The sequence below is a fragment of the Pteropus medius genome, unplaced genomic scaffold, assembly GCF_902729225.1.
Source record: "Pteropus medius unplaced genomic scaffold, Ma_sr-lr_union100, whole genome shotgun sequence".
Classification (NCBI taxonomy): domain Eukaryota; kingdom Metazoa; phylum Chordata; class Mammalia; order Chiroptera; family Pteropodidae; genus Pteropus; species Pteropus medius.
In genome coordinates this window covers 8437468-8449760 of record NW_024353517.1, presented here as the reverse complement: position 1 = coordinate 8449760, position 12293 = coordinate 8437468, and the positions used below count along the sequence as shown (strand labels likewise).

Sequence of the window (12293 nt, the reverse complement as noted above, 5' to 3'; positions counted from 1 at the left end):
CTTGTGTGAGCCTGTGTAAGTAAATTCCCATTTCAGAGTCTAAGTTTTACCAGATTTAAAATAGAACTTTTAGCAGCTGTAATTTATACTAAGGTTGGAAAGCCACATTTAACAGGTTAATTTTACTTGACCAACAGATTTACCCCCCCTTAATTTAACTTATTGTTTGAAGCAGTAATACTAGCATAGAGAAAAGTAAGTCTATTTCTTACACCTGTCTCTATTCAACAACCACCCAAATCTTGTCCCAGGAGGCAAATACTATTACCAATTTCTTGCATATCCTTCAAGAGACTTTCTAAATGTTATATAAGCAAATACCAGTTTGTGTATATGTGCATATATGTGTGTATTTAACACAAATGGTAATATGTACAAATACATACATGCTTGCGTTATAGATGTTTAATACAAATAGTGGCGTGTACAAATATACACACACCAATTACTTATTTTATTCAACAATGCATCTTGCAGATTTTTCTATAGCAATACATAATGAGCTGGTTTATTGTCTTCAATAGCTGATTAATAGTCCATTGTGTAGACATGACAGAATTTACTTAACCAGTCCCCTAATGAAGGACATTTAGATCGTCTTCAGTATTTTGATGTTACAAACACTTTTACCATGAATACACTCTTCAACATATTCCATTTTGCCATGTGCTACTACATCTGCAGGTTAAATTCCCAGAAGTGGATCAAAAGGTATGTGCATTATAATATGAGAATTATTTTTCAAATTTTATACATTTTTATTTTTATTTTCCCCATTTTATTTTTCCCATTTCTTAATAGCACTCCTTTGACTGCATCCCACAAATTTTGATATTTTGTGTATCATTACTATTCAGTTAGAACTATTTTTAACACCCTTTGTGATATCTTTCATGACCCACAGGTTTTATTTAAGTCTTGTTTAATTCTGAATATTCAGGTATTTTTAAGATATTTAATTTTTGTTTATAATTTAATTTGGTTTTCAGTGAACACACTGTCAGTCTTTTGACTTTTTATGTGGGCCTACATTTATCTTAGTGAATGTTCCAGATGCACTCAGAAAAAATTCACTCTGCTGTTGTTTGTAATGATGTTCTACAATATTAATTAGATCAAGTTGTTTGGTAGTACTCAGATTGTCTATATCTTTACTGAATTTCGCTATGTGTTCTAACAATTCTTAAGAGAACAGTATTAAAATCTTTAAGTATGATTGTGCATTTATTTGTCGTCTCCCTTTAGTTCTGTCACTTTTTGCTTCATGTATTTTGAAATACTATTATTAGGCATATACCTAGGTCCTGATATACTGACTCTTAATCCCTATGAAATGTTCTTTTTTACCTCTGATAATACTCTTTGTCTTGAAATAGCATTTGGTTGAAAGTAGCCGTGCTTACTATCTTATGCTTACTATTGACTTGGATATATCTTTTCTATACTTTTACTTTCAACCTCTATGAAACTTAAGGATATCACTTATAAATAGACTTTTGTTGAGTTTTGCATTTTTGTTCAGTCTGACAGATTTTGCCTTAGAATTGGAGTGTTTATTGACATTGAATGCGATCATTGATATGATTGGATTTAAATTTACCATCTTGCTATTTGTTTTCTATTTATCTCATCTGACTTTTACTTTTTCATTTCTATTCTTATTTCTTTTTAATTATCACTTTTTATGTTCCATTGTAATCCTGATGTTGGTTTCTTAGTTCTACCCCTTTGTATTGTATTTAGTTTTTTTCTCCAGAGAGTAGAGATTTCTCTATAGAGATTCTTACTTTATGACAGTACTTGGAATTAATATTAAGAAACTTCACATAAAATATAAGAAGCTTAAAACAATATATTTCAACTAAACCCCTGTCTTTTCTGCAACGTCATATATATGTTTTTACATTATAAGCTTCACTACAATGTTATTATTTTTTATTTAAAATTAAAAGAAGAAAAAGTATATATTTATGAACATATTTATGGCTTTCAGTGTTATTTATCCCTTCCTATATAACCTAGTTTCCATCTAGTATAATTTCCTTTTAGCCTAAATGGCATCTTTTAGTATTTACTATAATGCAAGTCTGCTAGAAATGAATGCATTCGTTTTGTTTATCTGAAAATATTTTTCCTTTACCTAACCAATTTTGAAGGATACATGCACTGGATATAAAATTATAGGTTCAATTTGTTTTTTATTTTAGCACTTTAAAATTTTTTATTGTAACAACTCCATTCCATTGTCTTCCAGCCTCCAATGTTTGCCTATTTGATGTATCTTTTTTCCCTTCTCTGCTTCATTTTAATTTTTTTCCTTTATTTCTCAGAAGTTTGGTTATAATGCGCCTGAATACTGTTTTAGTGTATTTATCTTACTTGGAGTTTGCTGAACATCTTCGATCTGGATCTGTAGGAATTTTTATTGTTACCATATTTGAGAAATTCTAACCATCATTTATTCATTTTTCACCTTTTTCTTCCACATAGATTAGGCTGTTTGATATTTGAATAGATTACTGAGTCTGTTTCTTTGTGTGTTTTTTGAAATCTTTGTTTACCTGTGAAGTTTAGCCTGGATAATTTCAGTCAGTCTGTCTTTAAGCTCATTCATGCTTTCATTGCCAGTGTCCAGTATGTCAATAAGTGTGTCCAGCATTTTTTCCTTAAATATTGCCCTTTTCAGTTCTAAAATTTTCATTTGACTCTTTTTTCATCTTTTCTTTTTTTTTCTGCTGATATTTTCTATTTAATTATATCCTTCTTTTCTTTAAGTCCTGTAACATATTTATAAGGGCCGTTTTAAAGCCCTTATCTGTCAATCCTAAATCTGGGTAATCTTGGAATCTTTTCTGTTGACTACTTACATTACCTTTCTTGTATCCATGTTTTGTAATGTTTATTTTATGTTAGACATTTGTATTATATGTTGTAGAGAACATTATATTGTCCTCTGGCAATGTATGTTTTTTACCTGACATTTAGATAAGTAACTAGTAGATACTCTTGATCTTCTCAGGGTGTGTGTGTGTGTGTTTAGGTCTTGACTATTTTGCTTCTGTCTTTAGTCCTGGGGCTGAGAGTGGGAAGAACTTAGTTAGGTGTGGTCATTAATCTGAGACTGGTTTTCTGAGGTTTCTAATGAATGTCCAGTGTGCTTATTGAGGCCTCTCCTTTCTGGCTTGTCTAGAACTTCAACCTCTGGTATCTCCATTCTGCTCTCCATCCTGCAGTACCCATTCTGTGCTAGGCTTTGAGGAATCTCATTCTGAGCATGTGCAGTCTATCAATAAACCCAGAATCTTTAGGGAATTCCCATATAGTCTTCTGCTCCCCATTCCACCGGGTCCCTTTTCTCTGGCACCTTAGTCCACAGACCCAAAGCCTAAGTCCTAAATTCCAATTTCTGCCACCTCAGCTTAAGAAAAATCAAAGTGCTATACTTTGGCTTCACCTTTCCATTTCAGAGTTGAAAAGAATACTTTGCAGAAAGCCAGGGTTAATGCAGTGCTTACCTCACATATTTTCTTTCTCTCAAAGATCAGAACACTACAATTCTGATTGTCAAGTGCCAGGAAACTGTTGCCTCATATAGTTTGTCCAGTTTACAATTGTTTACATCAGGAAGTTATTCTGACTTTATGAAAATTGACACTCAGAGTTTTGAAACTTGGAAAATTTTCATATAAAAATATATTTCAAGCCTTAGCTGATAATTTCTGGGACCTTTTATTTAAATGACTTTCCAAAAAGTATTGCAAGGTTTAAATTGAAATATGGGAATTTGAAGACATACTTCACTTTCATTCTTATTTCTCAAAGGAGAACAGAGACTGAGGCACCAGAGACACAGATCCTCTTCATGATTGTGTTGGGGTATTCGATGTCGCTGCCTTGATTTTCAAACTCAGTCATAATGGGGCATTTGGTAACATACCGTGTACACGCTTGCTTCATAAGAACCAATGGTGTTTTTAATGGAGAATTGCACTGTTCCCCCAATAACTGCTCTCTGTCTCCAGGACAGACTCTTGGAAATAATTTTGATGATAACTATGAATTGTAATATGATATATCCCCTCACACTTGTCTCCCACTTCCCACTCCCATCCCACCTCTGCACTTGTAGGCTTCTGTCTAGAGGCTAAGTCAAACGGCTATGTGGTACTATGTCTCTTTAAGAGGTATTAAGAACCTGAAAATCACCAAATCACTCATTTTAGATTCATGTCAAAAACACATATGTTACATGCCATTGAGTTAACTCCAACTCCTGGAGTTATGAATGAGTGACGTCCACAATATGCAGTTTTCAGCTGTCCTGCTCAGGTCTTATAAATTCATACCTATGACTTTTTTTTTTTTTTAATGGAGTCAGTTCATTCTATATTTTATCCTCTTATTTTCCTGCTGCCTTCTGTTTTTCCCAGCAGTGTCTTTTCTAAAGAACGCTGCCCTCTCATGGCATGCCAAAGTAGGACAGATTTAGTTTTGGCGATGTTTCAGCCTTAATTTGCTCTAGGACCCACTTGATCATCTTTTTGGCTGTCTAAGGTATCCATAGAGCTCTCCTCCAACACCACATTTCAAATGAATTGTGTGTTTTTTTGTTTTTTTTTTTTAATCAGTCTTTTTCACTGTCTAACTTTTACATCTGTATGTAGTAATTTGGAATACAAGGGTGTAGATGATGTTAGCCTTGGTCTCCAATGACACATCTATGCTCATAGTGATCTTCCTTAATTTTTCCATTGTGCCCTTCTGAGTCTCAGCCTTCTCTTGATTTCTTGGCTGTAACCTCCATTTGAACTGATGGCTGAACCAAGGTAAGCAAAATCTATAACTATTTCAGTGTCTTCATTGTCTGTGTTAAAGTTGTGTCAAAAATGTCCTCTACCAGAAAAAGGGAAATTGTCAGATTTATTTGTGTTCTCTATATATAGGTAGTCACATAATCTTTAGCAGGGTAGCCTTGATTAGCTTTTAAAAGGATAGAGAAACTCAGGACACATTATTTGGATTCTACAAGTAACTTTTCTCGAACTACTGCTCAGACTAAATTATTCTTTTTTAATTATTATTAAATTTATCAGGATGAATTGGTTAATAAAATATATATTTCAAGTATACAATTCAATTATACATCATCTGTATTTTGTATTCACCACCCAAAGTCAAATCTCCTTCCATCCCCATATATTTGATCCCCTTTATCCTCTCCCCACTCCCCCAACTTAATGATATCATAAAAAAGAAATAAAATTGTAACTAGAAATAGGGAAAGTGAATAATAAGCCAAATATTATGTTAAGCACACCTTTATTGTCTTTTTTAATAATCACAAACTTAAAGCGAAGGTATCATTAGTCTTAATTTACAGATGATGACACTGAGCTTCATAGAAATTAAGTAATTATCCAAGTTAAAAAAATCAGAGATTTAAATCTATGTGTCTATTTGCCTCTAAAATTGTTTCCAGTACATCATAGTTTTTATTTTATAATCATACAGGTTTACCTCGTTGCCTCATAAAACATTATAAAGAATATGTTAACAGAGAACCTTTATATTTAGACAAATTAGCTCAGTAGTTTTTCAGTAAAAAATATCTCAAAAGTATATAAAGGTTCCCATAACTGCAGAGCTTTTTTTAAGTTATAAAATTAGACTTGTTCTAGTCAAAGCAACCCAGTTTAAAAAAAAAATGCTTCATTTGAGATAAAGTATTTTAGCATTTTCTTTGCCTCTTGTCAGGATAGAAAACAATAGTTCTCTTGCTTGATTTAATATCTTTATGTCTGACAATACGGTCGACAAAGCAACTGCTAATATAATAACGATTTTCAAGTTCTGTGCATCTAAAAGCCATTAATGAAGTTAACAAACCAGAAGCTTCACAACCAAATATTCAAAAGTTATAATTAAAGGAACTATCTATCTCTGGAGTTGTTGGATGTAAATTGTGTTTAAGAATCATCAAATTTTTATTTATTTTTTTCTTTCTGCACTACCAAATAAACAAGTATGCATGACAAATAGGAAAGCTGCTTTTGTACATTAAAAAGAGTTTAGATTTAGGGTTTTAATTGGAAAGGAAAAAATTAAAACAAGAAAGTCCTTTGTATCTAGCATATATCTGTAAAACAGTAATTTTTACAAATCAGTGGAAGATTCATTATTCACTATTACTTCTATAATAGCAAAGTTTATTTTCTCTGATTACATTTTCTTTTATCTTTTACATTTTGTTTTCTTAATAATAATATATTATTACCATTTTTGGTAAATAGGCACTATTTTTGAAATAACGATATTTTTATATCAGCTCCAGAATTTCAAGAAATTATTTATTTGATATGAATGATAAAGCTATGATGAATGACTTAAGTCAAAATTTGATATTGCTTAGTACGAAAAACACAGAGAACCTAAGAAGGAAAGTAATCTTTCCTATTTGAACAAAAATTAGAGATATGCAGGAATAAAAATCCAGGTCTCATGATGCCTTTTCACCAGATTATTTTGTTGGAGTGGATTTTTTGTTGTTGTTGTTCCAAGAACGGTGCAGAATATGAGGGGAATATAACAATTATGATGCTTACAATCATGGATGTCAAACAGATTCATATGTAATAAATGTCAGGTAGCGCTATGAAGAAAAAAGCAAGGTAAAGGATTAGAAAGTGACTGGAGGAGGTGCTAAATTATGTAAGGCAGTCAAGGGAGGTCTCTGAGATAGTCACATTTGAGCAGTGACGTGAATGAAGTGAGAGATCAAGCTGTGTTAATATCAAAGAGGTTTTTCAAGAACAGAGGTTATCACTTGTGAAGGACTCGAAATGGCTTGTACTTGGTTTTGAGAAACAGCAAAGAGACCAGTGGCTGCAGAGCAATGAGTATTCATTTATTCATTTCATTTTCATACCATGGAATATTACAGTCAGAGTGGTAAAGAAGAAATGGTGATCTGTAAAGAACAGGATAAAGATAAATCATAATTATGGTATCATTTAATTATACTAACTATACAGGATTTTCCAAGTCATGTATTTCTACTTGAGTTGGAAAACATACATTTTGCAGGAGGAACAAAAGTGGTTGTGAGTGAATCATATAACGTTCTTTTCTTATCGAAAAATGTATTCCAAGCGGATGTCACTCTAAAATGTAGAAACTTAAAGTTATGATGTCAAAGTCTTCTCGCTATAAGAAATAATGTCAAATAATTGCATAGGTCAAATATCAGTTCGACAATTTGGAAAGTAAATATGAAATTTAGAGAATCCAAATGATTTTTCAGAAATTATTTTTTGTGCATTTCTGCATGCGTTATGGGTAATTATCATTTTCTGTTCAGTTCATTTTATGTTTTGATATTATTATTACAGTGAATAGTTTTAATGTGGACAGTTTTACAAGCACTATTTGTAAATAAAACATATAAACATGTGCCTTATATAATCGCCTACAATGAAAACTGAGAAGTAGAATGAATAATTTGGAAAGAGAATGGAAAATATTTTTTCTTGAATAAGTTATGTGATTCAAAAGTGTTATATTTTCATCTTAAACAAAATTTGTCTGCAACCTATGTCTGAATGATTGTTATTATTATAAAATTGCCATGCATCAAGTTAGCACATTATGTGAGAAAAACTTGATTTTAAAAGAAGGACAATGATTTGAAGAAGTAATATTTGTCATTTTACTTAATCTTCACCACATTTTTGACCCTTCTATGGATTTCTTATTGATAAGTAATATACATTAAAAAGTATGCAAGTCATAAAAGAGCTCAGTGAATTTTCATAAAGTGAACACACTCATATAATGCTCTCGTAAGTCAAGAAATAGATCATTAGCAACATCCCAAGAGTCTTGCTCATGCTTCATCTCAATATGAAATTTGCTCATGCTTCATCTCAATATGAAATTTCCTTCTCTGCACAAAAGTACCAACATCCTGAGTTCTACCACAAAATAAATTAGTTTTACCTGTTTTGAGCTTTATGAAAATGGAATCATATAATACGTAGCTATCTTTGTTTGTTTGGCTTCCTTTGCTCCACATATGTTGGTGAGAATCACCCATATTGTTGCTTAGAGTTGTAGTTTGTTTATCTTCACTGCTCTGTAATATCTTATTTCTTAATATACTACATATCATTCTACTACTGATAGTCATTTGAGTCATTTCCAGTTTGAAGCTATTATGAATAGTACATCTGTCATCTGAATTGAAATGTGTGGGTGTCCTTAATGTTCCAGGACAAGGCTAGGGTTAATAGGCATTTGGAATGTGAAAAAGCATTGGTCACATAATGACTTGTACAAGGCTAGAACAAAAAAGATTGTATGAATGCTGCTAAAAGAGTGAGTTCTCAAAAATAATTTCAAAACACTATCAAAGATCATATTCCACTGAAATCAAAGTTGGCTTTATATGAACAAATTTAAGATTGGGAAGATTTTAGAATAATAACTGTGAAAATATACTTTTCTTTTTCACATATCTATATATATCAAGTGCATGCAGGGATATTTCTGTTTCATCAGCAATTATTTTTGTAAGTCTTGCTATGTACCTGCATTGAACTGAGAGCTCAAGATTATAGATATAAACAAATACATTTCATGAGATGTGATGTGACCACTAGTTAGTTTTTCAAAAGGAGGGAAAAAAAACCCTCTTTATTATACTAGTCATTTACTCTGTTTTCATTATATGCACCGATAGAAGTAGTCTAGGATTTTATCGCCTTTGGCTCCAAGCCTGCCTCTCTCCATTACATTAGATTTATTGTCACTCAACATATTTTAAATAACTTCAGAACCTCATCTGACCATATATATGATTGTCCAAGTCTTTGCCAAAAGCTTTAAATGATTTTTTTAAAGTGTGTGTATGTGTGTGTGTGCGCATGTGTGGGTAATATGTTTTAGCTATAGTAGGAACAATGTATTAGGATAAAGCTTAACATTTGGCATAGGGTCCTTGAATGCTGGAGGAGATATGTACATCTATGACAAAAACACAGAACTGTCTAGTTATGTGACTGATTGTAGTTTCTTGCTATAAGAGAAAAACTTAAGATTAATAATGAGTTGGAGTTTTTGTAAATTTACAACATGCTTTCGTATTTATCATCTTATTTTCCTTGAAATAACTCAATGTACAGTTGAAAATGTGAGATTCAAAGAAGTTCAGTAACCTTACCTAAAGTCCTACAGCTAACATGTATGGCTGCAGAAACAAAACTCTGATTTTTCTTATTCCAGGTTTAGGACTCTTGACTTCTTTACAGAAAAAGAGTGATGATAGCAAATATATTGTCAATTCCTTGATGCCCAACTTCATGTTGAAACTGAGTCAGTATTGTAAAGGCTGCATTTAGAATGATTGTCAATGCAGGCTCAGTGTTCTTAAGGTTTTCCTCCCCATTTCTATGAGGCTGCATGTGCCTCACAGAAATGCCTGTACTGACTTCCTGCCACTTTTTCCTCCTGAAATGTTTTACCCTGGCCAGGTATTATTGTTTGGCTCATTTCTGAATTCTTACTCTGCACAGCCCCTTTGCAATGATTTGGGATACTCCACATATCTTTTTCATTTCTGATTACGACCTGGATGTTGTCTGTGTCTGAGATCCCCATTTGCCAACTTAGAAGTTCAAGGCCCACTCCTTACCTAATGCTATTCCTGGCTCATACTCCCAGAACTTCAGCCCAATATCCGGGACTTTTGCTATTCCAGGAGTAGACTTTAAATAATTGTGAAACTAAGTAGAAACCTAGGGGTTCATTATTTATTAAATGAAAGTGTTATTCTCATGTATAGAAGACGACATAGTAATTGTACCTGGTAGGTGTTGTTTTTATGGTGGCTTGCCTCAAATCAACAGTTTGGCATCCAAAGCAGGTTTGGCTATGCAGTAGGAAAGCAATGTGTGTCATTGGGAAAGTACCGAGTCAGCAGCCAGGAACCCAGGGTCTGGATCTGCCTATAGCTCTCAGAAAAATTATTTCACTATCATGGACTTCAATTACTTTGTTAAGTAAAGGCACTAAATTGAATTATCACTAAACAGCTTTGTATCTATCTTTAAATTTTCATGTTTCTGTGAAGTATACTTATAAGTAAATAGGCTGCATCACATATTTGATCATATGTATTTATATACAATTCCTTCCCCCATATAAACTCCTATTATGAGGTCTGAAATCTAGTTTGCAGAATTTGTTCATTGAACTCTCAAGAGTCCCTTACCATCTAGGGTTCATTAGTGTTGAGCTAAACCTAGAAACATAAACTTTGGGGTTATTTTGATTGGTGTGTTTTAAATTTTATACACACACACACATACATATATACATATAAAATAAATTCTGTACTAAATTTTTAGCATTTTCTGTATCTTTTAACCTAGTCCTAGGAGAAAACCAGAATTTAAAATTATCTCATGAAATGAATCTGAATCACATTGATTCTTCTAATATGTAGTGATTAAATTCTGTCCTAGTAATATTGAGACAAGGTCACAGACGAGCCCATTTTCCAGCGAATGGGATTATCATTTACTCCTTTGTTGCCAAACAAAGAATTGACAATACTTTCCTTTCTCCTCACTTTACCCAGTCACTTTGTTTCTCAGATTCCTTCTTTTTTATTGAGCCACAATTCACATACCATTAAATTTACATTTTTAAAGCATGTGCTTCATTGGTTTTTCCCACAAAGTGCAAACATCTCTACTATCTAATCCCAGAATACCTTCATCTTTCCAAAAAAGCAGTTACTCTCCATTTACCCACTCCACCCCCGCCCCCCCGCCCTCAAGCCCTTGGCGACATTTACCCACTAATCTATTTTTGTCTTAGATTTGCCTATTCTGAATATTTCAAATAAATGAAATAATAAATGGCTTGTTGTGCCTGGTTTTGTTCATTTAGCATAATGTTTTTGAAGTCTAGCCATATTGCACCATGAATCAGTATTCTATTCTTTTTTATATTATATTTAATAATATCCTCTTGTATGGATATACCACAATTTATATGGCCATTGATCCATTGATAAATGTTTGAATTGTTTTCACATTAGGCATATTGTTGCTCTGAACATTTCTGCACAAGTTTCTGTGTCGATATATGTTTTTATTTTTATGGTTATATACCTAGAAATAGAATTGCCAGACCATGTGGTGACTGCATGTTTAACCTCTTGTGGAACTGCCAAACTATTTTCCACAGCTGCTTCATTATTTACATTCCTACCAGCAATGTATGAGGTCTCATTTTCTCCATATTCTCACCAACACGTTTTTATTGTCCATCTTTTCTATTATAGCCATCATAGTTGATGTAAAATGGTCTTGCATAGTTGCTTGTTTCTCTGATTCTTAAAGCCACTACATTTACTTAAAACTGAGAGTATTCTATGGTATCGTATTTAGCATCCATATAATAATAATCATTATTATCAAAACTATTGTTATTTAATATCTACACTCAGTTTTCCATTCCCCTACCCATTTTATAGTCTCATTTTCTTGGTCTGTAATTTTAGAACAATTTATAATCCATAGAGCCCCTTAAGCAGTATCTGAAAGCCTTCATGAGTCCCCATAAATGCATCACTGTAGCTCTCTGCAAATGAAGCCAAGGAATTAGGGCGTTTCACCTACTAGGATGTGGTTCCCACCAGCTTCAGTCTCACATATTCTTCAGTAACTTAACTCTAGTTGTAACCACATTAAATCATCGGGACCTTGCATTTGAAAGGGTTACAAGGAGGAGATACTTCCAATGCATAATGACCAAGGTAGTGAATACTGTGAGTATATTTGATACGTAGGATTCTTATTTACTGTTGCTGAAGAAAATGCTATTACCTTTGTTTTTCTTGTGCTTGTCTTTGAAGGGGTGGAATTTCTTCTTTCTGTGAAATACATTTTGTTTATTTGATATGTTAGGATTTGATTTTATTGTGTTTATTACAAAATCTCATCATAAATCATTAAAGACTCAGGCAGAAAAGGTGAGCTTGAGTGGCAGTGATTGTGAAGCAATAAATGTGAGTTCTGGCATTGATGCAGTAATTTTTTGGTGTAACTTTGACTTAATCGCATAACCTTTTGGTTGTTTCACTAGTCAAATGATGGAGTTGAAGTAAAGGATTTTAAAGGTTTCATCTTAAATTAAAACTCTTTGTTTCACTGAAGATCATACAATGCAATAGTAATATGTTTTCTGCTTATTATTCTTGGGTATCTTTACCTGAGATTTTGATTACT

General features: G+C 32.7%; 1 protein-coding gene across 4 annotated transcripts in view; it reads left to right on the top strand.

The window, feature by feature from the left end:
• Positions 1-12293, top strand: part of FGF12 (fibroblast growth factor 12) — a 479181-nt gene that overhangs the window by 444351 nt on the left and 22537 nt on the right. The gene's annotated exons all lie outside the window — the stretch shown is intronic.